Source organism: Lonchura striata, chromosome 4 (genome assembly GCF_046129695.1).
Source record: "Lonchura striata isolate bLonStr1 chromosome 4, bLonStr1.mat, whole genome shotgun sequence".
Lineage (NCBI taxonomy): Eukaryota > Metazoa > Chordata > Aves > Passeriformes > Estrildidae > Lonchura > Lonchura striata.
In genome coordinates, this window is record NC_134606.1 from 72674 (window position 1) to 85698 (window position 13025).

A 13025-nucleotide genomic window follows, 5' to 3' on the forward strand; every position below is an offset into this window, starting at 1 on the left:
CCGCCGCGGAGCCGCCTTCAGCTCTCCCCTCACTCACAGACACCGCCCCGCTCGCCGCTCGCTGCCGCCCCTCGCCCTTCCCGCCCCGTCTCGGTGGTTTTGGGGCCGCTCTGGCTCCTCCCGCCCCGTCTCGGTGGTTTTGCCGGGCGCTGGCTGGGGGCCTGCAGTACCGGCCTGTGTCCACAAGGCGGCAGCACTGCCGCCCGCCACCGTCGGGGGCCGCCGCTCGCCTCGGGGCCGCGGGGCGGGGCCGGCGGCAAAAAAGAACGGGCGCCGTCCCCTGCGGAACGTCCTCGGTAGCAAATGCCCCGAAACATCCCGCGCGGAAAAGAACGCAAACAAAAAAAACCCTGCCTCTAACCCAACAAGAACCAAAAGAAAAAACCTTTTCTTTTAAACTGCATTTCAATGTATTTTGTTTTTATATTTTTAATATTTATATACACATTCATATTTATAATTCGGATTTAAAGGCTGACAGGGGAGGGAAGAGGGACGGTGGACAGAGGAGGGAGAGAGGAGGAAAGGAACGGAGCAGCGGGGCAGGGACAGGACAGGAAGGATCCGGGTTTGGGGGGGACAAGGAAACGGGGGAAAGAGAGATAACCGAGGGGAATACGGGCAGGAGCATGGAGAAGGAGGGAGAGGGACAGGAGTGGGATCCCTCCCAGCGCCCCGGCTCCGCCCCGGCGCCCCGCCCTGCCCGGGATGCTGCGCTCGGCAGAGCTCGGCTCCGTTCGGCTGGACTCGGCTCCTCGGCCAGCTTCGGCTACTTTCGGCCACGCTCGGCTATTTCCGGCCGCATTCGCCTCCATTCGCCTCTTCGGCAAAGCTCGGCTCGCCTCGGCTGAACTCGGCAGAGCTCGGCTCCGCTCGCCTCCTCGGCCCCTTTCGGCCGCTTTCGCCCACGCTCGCCTAGTCCCGCCCGCGCCCGCCTCCATTCGCCCATTCCCACAGCTCGGCTCCCTCCGCCCGGCCCCGGCTCCCTCCGGCTCACACATTTCCTCAGGGCACCTCATTCCACGGCACACAAACTGCAGCCCCTAAAAGGCTTGCGGCTCTTTCAACACACACACTTGTAACTCAGCTCTCGGGACAGAGCTGATGGCCCCTTTAGGACAAGAATAGTTACATCTAAAAGCAATTCCCTCATTTTGCATCTCCTTTTAATTTAACCCCCCCCCCCCCAAAATCCCATCCATATCACAAGGAATGTGCAGTTCTGGTTCCCCCACCCTCAGTACCTTATTTGTACAAAGGACCTGGGTGCAGCACACACTCCGGATTCAACTGAATAAAGCCCAGCTTCAATAATCAGAACAACTGACATTTGTTTACAAATTAGGTATAATTTTGTACGGTGCTGCGTACCCTCGGAGCCGAGTCGAGGAAAAAGAGCTACAGCACTGGAACCTAAGTTTTAGCAGCCAAGTCATCTGTAACTTGTGCCATAAAGTAAACCAACGATAACTACATTATTATCTGCAGAAGTTCTCCACTGTGGGTTTCGGGTACAGCAGCACGTGCTTTACTCCCAGCAAAAGCTGCTCAGGTTGGGGGAGCCAGGAAGCCAAGTCTCTCTACTTTGTCTGAACACCATCTTCCAGGAAGGTACTGCTTCCTCTCTCCCAGGCTCCCTTCAACAAAGTGGCAAATACAGAATCCGGTGCCACAGGAGGCTCTTGGCTGACCTCCTTGTGGTTTTCAAACTGTTTAAAGCGAAACAAAAAGCATAAGAGAAAAACAGCGATGAGTATGAAACAAAAATCTCTTCAGCCACCTTTGTTTTGAGATGAGCCCTGAACTGAATCTCTGGAAACACTGGCATGCAGTCCTGCTAGAACAGAGCTGCCCAGCAGGTTCCCCAGGGGCGTCTGGAGTGTTCACACTGCTGAGCTTAGAAAAACTCACCAAACCCAGCCCAGGGGCCTGTGATCCTCCACCCACCTGGGGGAACTCCAGGTGCTGTAAACAGAGGCCACAGCGCACACCAGGCTCTGCTGTGCCCGGTGAGGAGTCTCTGTATGAGCCCTGAGCCCTGGTATCGCCTCCCAAACACCACAGAGACCTCTTGTGCCATCAGAGAAAAGCCCTGGAGCAAACATGTGTCCCCAGCAGGATCAACAAGAGATGCAGAATTACCTCCTCAATAAAAACGCTGTTTCTGATGGAAATGTAACCTCTGTCGACTGCGAGGATTTTATAGGAATACTGGCTCAAGAATTCAGCGACTTCAGGGACTCCATACCACAGGTTCCTGGGACTGCTTGGGCATCCAGAGTCTATAGTATCGGTTAAACTGGTAGAGCTGAGGATACTTAGCAGCTTTCAGGGACTCGGGATCTTTGTCACAGAGCTGGAGCGTCAAGCAGGGAGCAAGGGGTTCTCTCAGAGAGTGCAGGAGGTCAGTGAAAACAGCACCAAGGTCCTCCACGACATCTGCTCCTAGAAAAGCCAAATAAATTAAACTATTAACATGAGCACGGACACTGGGACAACCTTCCTTACTTTGGGCCTTGCCAGCAGCCCACAGAGCCTCATGGAGAAAAGAACTGAACAAGATCAAAAAGTGTTCCTAGTGAACTATACACGTGCTCCTGGCTGCTGAGGTGCCTGAAAAACCCTCCAGACATCATCAGCTCTTGCTGAAGCAAATAATCCACCTTTGCTGTGTTGTGCCAAAAACACAGCCGTCTCTTAACAGGGACGGACCCTGCCAGGCACCGCCTCAGAGAAGAACCGAGCTGTACTGGGGGCACACACCCAGCCAACGTGTACAAGTTAAGCAGAATTTTCTGTCAGAACTGGGACTTTCAGCACCCCCCAGGTGCTACTCGACTGCCACATACACACAGAGGGCTTCGTGAGGCGCTCTGGGGTTGGCCAGTCCTGCTCCAAGCTCTGCTGATGCCCCTGTGGTTTTAACGCTGTCCTCAAGGAGGTGGTAGAACCTCGCAGTATTTGCCCTTGGAGCTTAATTTCTGAAGTTTCCCTTGGGAAATGCATCCACTTCCTACTTAACAATGCAGTCCCCTCTCCCTGATCTCGGGAAGAGCTGCCCACAGGCACGAGAATCACCTTCCTCTCCTGATCGCCACGCTCTGCCCTTAAAACGCTGTGTTACTGAGGCCAACTACTTCCAGACCAAGACTGTCCATGCAGGGACAGTGTCCCTTCTCTTTAGGGTCAGGGAAAAAGGGCAGACGCACCTACAGAGCTTCAATGCCCCTCTTGAGCACAAAACACTGTGAATCTGCACCTCCTTCTGCTTGCAGGGAAGATAATAAAATGCCTCAAGGTAAAAAATGATAAATGGTAAAAAATTATTGCAAGAGGGCAGAAATGATGCCACTTTCACTCCACTGCTGGAAATTACACATAAAACATTAAAAAAAACCCTGTACCTGTTCCATTTTCAGACTAAAGCAACAGTATATTCCTGGCTGCTAATGCAGCAGGGACAACAGCACTGAAGTGAAATGTTTGGATAATCATATCTTCATTTTAAGAGAACCCAATTTCTTCATCTAAGCCATCACTGCCCTCCATCAGAACAGCCAGCACATCCACGACATCTAATAAGTGAAGGAAAAAATGTAAGCAGAGGATCCAGACTTACTGGGAAAATAACAGACGTAGAATGCAACATTCCAGGAACACAAGGTATCTTTCTAGTTCTCAAAAAAAAAAAAAACCAAACCAAAACCGAACAAAACAAACACAAAAAGCCCTCAAAAAAATAAATAAAACCAACAAAAAAAACCCAATCAAAAAACCCAAAGGCACATTTGTCAGGCAATACAATGTTAGGGGCAGCACAAAAATCACAGCTGTACTTCACTCTGGCTTTCAATGCTGCTTTCCAGCACAGGTTGCCCAGAGAAGCTGTGGCTGCCCCCGGATACCTAGAAGTGTCCAAGGCCAGGCTGGACAGGGCTTAGAGCATCCTGGGATGGTGGAAGGTGTCCCTGCCCATGGCAGGGGGTGGAACGGGACGAGCTTTAAAAAAAAGGAGCCTTCCCATCCAAACCCTTCTGCGATTCCATGATTCTATGAGCAGCCCCAGGCAGAAGGACTAGATTTCCATTGTGGTTCGAAAATGCTGTTGCAAGAGCACGAAGAGAGATTTCAAATACCGTTAAAGTGGCACAACCACATCAAAAATTACGTTTGGGGATAAAGTGGCAACTCTGCAATTCCAGCTTCTGATACCAAGGACACATGGAGGGCTGAATCCTGGAGGTCCTTACAGGACAGGATTTCTAGAGTTATCCATCCCCAGTTTGCTGCTTAGGGTTAGAAAACGTAGCCCCAAGTCTTGGAATTCTGTTCTTAGAGGGGTTACCACATACCATCAGCGTGAGAGACGGGGATGCTGATGTTTGATCCGAGTCCTGTAGCAACCTGGAGCACGCTGGCGTCCCGAACCAGGTCTGCTGCCTTGTCCGTGTAGGGGTAGGGCTTTGTCCTCAGCCTTCAGCAGGATCTGTCAGCAAAGGTGGAGAGAAAAGTAGAGTGCACCGGCTCCCAAGTGTGGGGGAACCATGTGCTGCTAAGGAAGACCACATGCTGAAAGTGGTTGGAAGCCGGGTAGGTTTTGGGAAGACAAATTCCATACTACTTCTGCAGGATTCTGTCTACAGTTCCTGCTCTACAAACCAAATACATGAAACGACAACAAACAAAAAAAAAACCACATTAAATTATCAACAACGAAATAATTATTTCTACCTCAATAACCCCATAATGCCTCAAACCATTCCAAGGAGGGCAGCAGGAGGGGCGGGCAAAGCCAGGGCCCTGCCGGGCTCCCCTCGCTGCTGCCATCCTTCTCTGGTGCTGCCGCCGAGCCGCCTTCAGCCCAAAACCCACCCAAAAATACCCCAAAATCGTCCTAAAAATACCCACAAAAAACCCACCCAAAAATACCCAAACCCTCCTAAAAATACTCAAAAAACTCACCATAAAATGCCCCAAAACAGCCCAAAACCCTCCCAAGAATACCCCAAAAAATCCACCCAAAAATACCCTAAAACCCACCAAAAAATACCCCAAAGCCCTCTCAAGAATACCCGAAAACCCTGCCAAAAAACCACCCTGAAACCCCAAATTAACCACTCTGAGCTCCCCATACCCCAAAATTTCCTCCCCAAACCCCAAAATTCCCCCCCAACCCCCAAAATTCACTTCTGGGTCTCGTCCTTGGTGTCCGGCGGCTGATGGGGCCCCCCCAGGCCCGAGGGCGGTGCCCCCAAACCCGGGGGGAGTTCGGGGTCCGAGTCGGGGTCGTCCTCATGAGCCACCAGCCTGGGGACCCAAAAACCGGGGGGAACCCCAAATCAGGGGGGGGACCCAAAATTGGGGGGGTTCCTGGGGGATTCTGGAAGGTTTTTAGGGCATCCCAGGAGGAATTTTGGGGTGTCAGGGGGTTTTTGGGGTCCCAGGAGGAATTTCAGGGATCCTAAAGGGAAATTTGGAGGTCCCAGGGGGTGTTTTGGGGCCCCAAAAGGAATTTTGGGCATCCCGGGGGGGGCTTTTGGAGTCCTGGGGAGAATTTTAGGGGTCTCAGGGGGTTTTTGGGAGAAACTTTGGGGGTTCTGAGTAGAATTTTGGGGGCCCCAGGGGTGGTTTTGGGGTTCCGAAGGGAATTTTGGGGGGTTCCAGGGGGATTTTTGGGGCTCCTGAAGGGAATTTTTGGGTTTCCGAGGCTGTTTTTGGGGGTCCCGGGGCTGTTTTTGGGGCATCCCGCTGGGGTTTTTTGGGGGTCCCGGGAGTGTTTTTGGGGTCCCCCCCTCACCAGTCCATGGCCGGTTCCACTCCCCGGTTCCCGGTCAGTGCCAGCGCCTGCACCCTGCGGGACCGGGGGGCTCCCGGTTATTTTTGGGGGGGTCCCGGGGGGTTTTTTGGGGGTCCCGGAGAAATTTTAGGGGGCCCGCGTCCCCTCCGGCTGCTCCCGCCCGCCCTCCCCCGCTGTCCCCGGCCCTCCCCCGATGTCCCACCGGTGCCGCCGCCCTCACGCACGCCAAGCCCCGAATCCCATCTCCAGCAGCGCCTCCAGAGCCCGCCCGGACCCAGTCCCGGTCCCACCGCCGGCCGCCATCACGGCGGCGCCGGGCTCGCGTCACGTGGGGGACGGCGGCCGGCGAGGATCAGAAAGCACAAACCATTCTGGTACGGACGGCGACCGAAGAGGGACAAAAAGCCTCAAAGTGTTGCGGTATGGACGGCGGTCGGCGAGGGACAGAAAGCCCTCCCCTCACTCACAGACACCGCCCCGCTCGCCGCTCGCTCCCGCCCCTCGCCCTTCCCGCCCCGGCACCCAGCGGCGAAGGGCAGGGCGCGGGCTGGGGGGCTGCAGTACCGCCCTCTGTCCACAAGGCGGCAGCACTGCCACCCGCCACACCCGGGGGCCGCCGCTCTCCCGGAGGGGAGGCAGGCGGAAAAGAGCGGCGGCGATCGAGCCCCTTGGAAAAAAAATCCTTAGAAATAAATGGCCCAAAAAACCCCGCACAGAAATTAAAAGACCCTGCCTCGAACCAAATAACGCCCCCTCCGCCCCAAAAGCCCTTTCTTTTTAACCTATACATATTTCCACGTTGGTTTTGTTTATTTCTAGCTTTACGGCAGGGAGGCGGTGGGACAGCACGGGAGGGGACGGGACGGGCGCCCCGCGCGGCATGGCAGAGGCAGGGGCCGCGCCCAGGATGGCGGCCGCTGCAGGAGCCGGGCAGAGAGAGGCGAATCTGCCGATGCCGGTCGGCGCCTGCTCGAAATCCGACCGCCCGCGGAGCCACTGAGCCCACAGCCCGTGTGCACGGCAGTGGAACGGCCGCGGAAAATCCCGCCGGGCCACGCCGGCGTCAGGGTGGTGTTCAAGCAGAGCAGTCGACAGACACGGCTCCCGGATGTTCGCATCCTTTTCTTTGCGCCCTCTCGAGAAGGTCAAGCGAGCCCGCGCCAAGGCGTTCGCAAGAAGCCGGGCCGTGGGGACCTTGACGGAGAGAGGCGTTTTGCCGATGCCTGTCGGCTCCCGCCAAAAACCCGCACGGTCGCGGTGCTGCTGACCCCACAGCCCATATGCACGGCATCGGAACCGCCGCGGAAAATCCCGTCGGGGGGCGCCGGCGGTGCGGGCAATTCAGGCAGTGTAGAAAACAGACACGGGTCCTCGAATTTCAATGTCCTCCTTTTCGCGCCCTCTCGAGAAGGTCAAGCGAGTCCGCGCCAAGCCACTCCCAAGATGGCGGCCGCGGGCGGCGGGCTGCAGTACCGCTCTCTGCCCACACGGCGGCAGCACTGCACCGTCCCCTCCGGAAAAGCCTCGGCAGCGAATGCCCCGAAACATCCCGCGTGGACAAGAACGCCAACAAAAAAAAACCTGCCTCTGACCCGATAGGAACCGAAAGAAAAAGCCTTTCCTCTTAAACTGCATTTCAATCGATTTTATTTTTATATTTTTCATATTTACATTCACATTCGGATTTGTAATGGATATTGATGGAAATTTTTTTTTTATGATTTCTGACATTTATTCGTGTTCCATTTTGTTACATTTTATATTTTTATACATTGCTTACATATTTCTATAGTTAGATTTCTATATCTAAAAGGTTCATATTGCTTAAAATAAACCCCTGCCTCGATCCAAGTAAAAAACTTTTTTAAAAACCCTTTATTTAAGCTCCATTTAGATGTATCTCTATTTTTCGCATTTATATTCAAATTTATATTTTAAATGTAGATTGATGTATGGTGTTATTTATAGTCTATCTCTTCCTAATACTTATTTTTAATTCTATTTTATATTTTTATATACACACCAGTATACATTGATTATATATTTCCATATTTAGAATGATAACAAAATAAAATGCATATTAATATTTTTTCCATTAAAACCCTGCCTCTAAACAAATAAAAACAAAAAAGCCCTTTCTATAAAAGATGCTTGAATATTTATATTTTTTTTTCATCATTATAGTCACAGTTGAATTTTTACTTTATATTGATTTATAAATATATATCATATATATAATAAGGTAGCAAGATAGAATTTTAATAATAATTTATCTATTTCGTACATACCGCTAATACTTATATTTACTTACCTTTGAATTTTTATATAGATCTTAACGTATTTAGAATATATTTCTATACAAAGATTTCTAATTTCATTTTATTTCTATTTATAATTTTTATAATAAGATCCCTACCTACTACCAAATAGAAAAGAAAAATCCCCTTTATTTTAAGCTATATTTAAATATTTCTATATTTCTACTTTTGATTTTTACAAGTATTTATCTATTCTATCACAACATATTGAGGTACTATATTTCGATATATAATATTTATGACATGTAATGTGTTATAATAAGACACATACAGTAAAATGTGCATTATGTACTGTATTAATTCCTATTGTTTTATAATATTCATATATCCACATATATTAATTATACATTTCTATATGGATATTTATGTATATAATCGATATTTATATGTATATAAACATATAAAATACTCTACATCAAACAATATAACACCTAATAGTAATGGATAGCATTATTTATGTTACATGTTTAATTTGTTTTCCGTTTATATTTAAAATTGAAGTTTTATATTCCCATTTTCATATTTATGCATTTGTTTTGTTTCATTAGAGTTATAGTTAAAACACTGCAGTTATAATCTAATTCCTAAAAATAAAATGCCAAAACAAACAGCATCAAATTCCCACCAATACCGTCCAAAAAATTCAGAAAGGCTCCACCAGCCAACCAACTACCAGCAAAAATACCCGCACTACACTCCTTTCACTAGCAGCTCTTATCACGTCACAAAAACGAAACAACCGTTTTAAAAAAGACCGATAGAAACCCACACAGCAAATCACAAAAACCACTAAAAAGAAAAAAAAAAAAAAAAAAAGCCAACTAACTTACCGTACTCCAACCCATACAAGAGACCCCCAACGTTTCTAAAAAAAATAATAACCAAAACTCTATCACTACACTAACTCATAAAGAGAACACAGTGCTCCATAAAATTAACTAAAAAGCCCCACCAAATAATTACAGCTATTAAAAAATCGGAACCACGAAGAAACAAAAAAATCACCACCCAAATAAAATAAATACCTAAAGAGATCCACCATGGAAATGCCCATGTTCCCAAAAATAAAACTAATAAAAAAACAACAACCAAATACATCAAGCTACAAAAAAAAAAAAAAAAAATTATATTAACAACAACAAAATAAGTATTCCTAACTCAAGAAACAAATATTGCCTAAAGCCATCAAAACACAAATACCACCTAGAAAAAAACACGTCGCCAAAAGAGAAACGTAACCACAAACAATATCTCCCAAGTTCTCTGCAACAATGAAACATACACGGCAATCAAATAAGCCAAATGAATGAAACCCCTATAATATAATAAATAAGAATGCACTCATCAATATTAAAAAAAAAACTCACCGATTAACTCCAGGACACTCCCTCAAGCCCACCAAAACAAACACTATGCACTCGCGCTAATAAAAGCCTCCACAACCGAATTAAAAAACGACCCTCTACTTCATGCTACGACCCAGAAAAAACAGTGTAAACCTTTAGAAACACATCCTTTAAAAACATAAGAACCGATCAAAAAGAAAACCAACAACACTCAACCCAAAAAAAAACCTTGTCTCGAGCACCCGAAGCAAGAACCGTAACAACCAAGAAGCGCCCGGGGCCCTTCTCCTACAGCGACGCCGATCAAAAGCCAGCGATCCCAGGAGCTCCTCAGGAGCGCCTCAAAAGCAGCGCAGCGAGGGAGGCTGGAAGATGCGGAGCCGCGCTCCCGGCCCCGGGCGCAGCGCGGCTCCGGCAGGAAAGCGGCTCCTCCGGCAGGCAGAGGCGGCGCCGCGCCGGCAGACCCCCGCCCGCTGCCCCCGGCCCGGCGGGGCCGGCACCGGGCCCGGGGGGCCCCGGCGGCGCCCGAGCCCCGCGCCCGGAGCGGACGGAGCGGCGGCACCGGCCGGCACCGGCGCGGCGCCCGCGCCGCCTCCCCCGCCCGCCGGCCCGGCCAAAGCTCCGCTCGGCTCCGCACGGCTCGCACCGGCGCGGCTCCGGCGGGCCCGCGGCAGCCCAGCCGCGCCCAGCTCCCCTTCCGCCCCGGCCAGCCCCGGCACTGCCGGCAGGGCTCCGCGCCGGACCCTTCGCTGCCGGGCCGGGGGCAGAAGAAGCGCCCCGAATGCAGCGGCACAGCCCGATCCCCGCCCTGCCAGCGCTGCCACGGCTGCAGCTCCCTTCCTCTGAAGCCCCGACACTGACGCCACGCTGCGGCGCTCACCTCACCCCAACAAGGGCACAGAAACGTGGGCTCCCCTTCAACTGCGTCCCCTAGAAGAGCAGAAAAGAAGCGGCTTGCCTCGAATGATAGCAAAAGGGGGTTTTTACCTCAATCCAGACCTCTTAAAAGGCGGGACCACAGGGCAGCACCACAAATTTCAAACTCAGGATGACGAAATTTCAAAGGGAAAGAAGAAAAGTCCCCACTACAAAGACGCACCGGCTCACCTGCTTGGCTGCTGCTTCTCGGCACAAAGGTTTGTCCCTCGGCTCCTCCTTTAAGCAATGCTCCACGTACCCAAGTGTGTATCCAGGGGATCCCCCGGACCCTGTCCAAAGCGCTCACCGTCCTTCCAGGAGACAGCCCCGGGAGCCCCCCATAAACTCCTCTCCTCCAGCAGCTCCGTGCAAAAGCCAGCGAAGGCAAACCCTCGCCCTAAAATAACCTCCCTCCTCCCTCCCCCCTCCTCCCCGGCAGGAGCCGCCCCTCCTCATCATCCTCACAGCTCACACCTGGGGCTGCTCTGAGCCCTCCTCATCCTCACAGCTCACACCTGGGGCTGCTCTGAGCCCTCATCATCCTCACAGCTCACACCTGCCGCTGTTGCCGCACTCCAACAGCGTCTCTCCGTCTCCAGCACACAGCCCACTTCTCACAGACACAGATTCATTGGAAATCTGCTATGGGTGTTGCCTTTTCTTAATCCATCTGGTTACACGATTAAAACACATATATGCATTGATGGTTATTGAGAGAAAGCTTTCCCCTGGAGAAAACAGTCCTTTTGCTGGCACACTTTGATACACCTTCGTGAAAAGCAGAATCAGCACCAACTCCTAAGACCCCTGCCGAGGAACCCAGCCCTGCCTGGGACACCCAAAGCAGCAGACCTCGAAAAAGGAGGGGAAAAGTCAAGCTTGGAGTGGAAAAAGAGGATAGAAGTACAGCAGCCTTTAAAAATGCCTGCACGGAGCAATAGTGGGAACCAGTCACATTTCTTCCTTCCTTGGTTTCTGTGATGACATAAATAGGAAGTAAGAAGACGTTAAACAAAAGGCAGAGCTAGGATTTGACAGGTCTTTATTTTGGCAGGCTGCATGGCAAACGCCTCTTCCGGGACTGCGACACGTTTTGGGGAATGGCAGAGAACGGAGGCAAAAGGTGCCGGGGAGACCTTCTGTTCCCTTCAGCCCCTTGCTCCGCTGGTTTCAGGGCACTCGCTTGGTTCGTTCCTAGAGAAAAACGATAGGGCATGATTTTCAAAACTACTGCCCGTCCCCAGTCAGAGTTTCCTACATTCCTGCATACAAATGAGTGGATCGAGAGAGGGCTTCTTTCCAAATGAGTTTAGCCATAGCTTCCTATTCTTTACCAATAGCTGTGAAAACGAAACACTTGCCAGGTTTTAGTATTCTACACACACCCCTCCCAGGGAATTTTGGGGCAGCTTTGGGTCCCTCTGCGGGACGGCACCCAGCGTGACCCGCCCCCCTCATTCGCCACCCACCCGCTCCTCCACCGCAGTGTGCGTCCCTCTCCTGGGGACCTTGGGGTGCCCCAAATGACATCAGAGCCCCGAGGCTTCAGCCCCTAACCCTGACCCCCGAAGAAAGCACAGGACGAGTCCAACTGCCCCGAACAGCAGCCCAGCACTCCCTTCCAGCCCTTCCCACACCTCCATCCCCCAGAAAGGGACTCCGCCGCAACAAGGAAGGGGGGGCAGCCCCCAGAAGGCTCGAAGCTCCCGCCCCGCCTCGCTGTCGCGGGCCAGGGGCAGAAAGAGGGAGCGGCAGAGGCGGCGGGGACGCGGCACGGCCGGCACGGCACAGAGCGGGGGCCGCTCGCAGCGCGATGCCGGCGGAGCCGCAGGTCCGGCAGCGCCGGGGCGGGGTCCGAGCGGCGCGGGGGATCCGCCGAGAGCCCCGGCCCCGTGCGGGGACTCCCGCAAGGCCCGGGGGGCGCCGGGCTCCGGCCCTCGGGGCTTTATTCTCCGGCGCCCCGAGCCCCGCGGCTGCGGGGGAAAGAAGCCAAGGGGCGACGGGAAGAGAGGAGGGAGAGCGGGACATGCGAAAGGGCGGGGAGGGAGGTCGGGCTGCGGAGGAAAGCGGGCGGGGAAGGGAAAGGCCGGCAGATGAGGAAGAGGGACGGGGCACAGAGGAGGGAGAGAGGGGGAATGGAACGGAGCAGCGGGGCAGGGACAGGACAGGAAGGATCCGGGTTTGGGGGGGACAAGGAAACGGGGGAAAGAGAGGTAACTGAGGGGAATACGGGCAGGAGCATGGAGCGGGAGAGAGAGGGACAGGAGGGGATCCTCCCAGCGCCCCGGCTCCGCCCCGGCGCCCCGCCCCGCCCCGCCCGGGCTGCTGCGCTCGGCAGAGCTCGGCTCCGTTCGGCTGGACTCGGCTCCTCGGCCAGCTTCGGCTACTTTCGGCCACGCTCGGCTATTTCCGGCCGCATTCGCCTCCATTCGCCTCTTCGGCAAAGCTCGGCTCGCCTCGGCTGAACTCGGCAGAGCTCGGCTCCGCTCGCCTCCTCGGCCCCTTTCGGCCGCTTTCGCCCACGCTCGCCTAGTCCCGCCCGCGCCCGCCTCCATTCGCCCATTCCCACAGCTCGGCTCCCTCCGCCCGGCCCCGGCTCCCTCCGGCTCACACATTTCCTCAGGGCACCTCATTCCACGGCACACA

At 52.7% G+C, this 13025-nt stretch overlaps 2 long non-coding RNA genes across 9 annotated transcripts; both read right to left on the bottom strand.

Moving 5' to 3' along the window:
* Positions 1–1329: 1329 nt before the first annotated feature.
* On the bottom strand, positions 1330–10791 carry LOC144246194 (uncharacterized). Of its 8 annotated transcripts, none has more exons than XR_013339837.1 (6): positions 10569–10791; positions 5798–5851; positions 5188–5307; positions 4353–4486; positions 2143–2445; positions 1330–1709 (listed from the first exon to the last, which is right to left on the bottom strand). It is a non-coding gene; the product is annotated as an uncharacterized LOC144246194 (long non-coding RNA). The 8 variants fall into 8 exon arrangements; XR_013339838.1 differs by lacking the exon at positions 10569–10791 and adding an exon at positions 10342–10356; XR_013339836.1 differs by lacking the exon at positions 10569–10791 and adding an exon at positions 6165–6279.
* Positions 10792–11404: 613 nt separating this feature from the next.
* Positions 11405–12214, bottom strand: LOC144246196 (uncharacterized). Its single transcript, XR_013339842.1, has 2 exons — positions 12017–12214; positions 11405–11573 (listed from the first exon to the last, which is right to left on the bottom strand). It is a non-coding gene; the product is annotated as an uncharacterized LOC144246196 (long non-coding RNA).
* Positions 12215–13025: the final 811 nt, after the last annotated feature.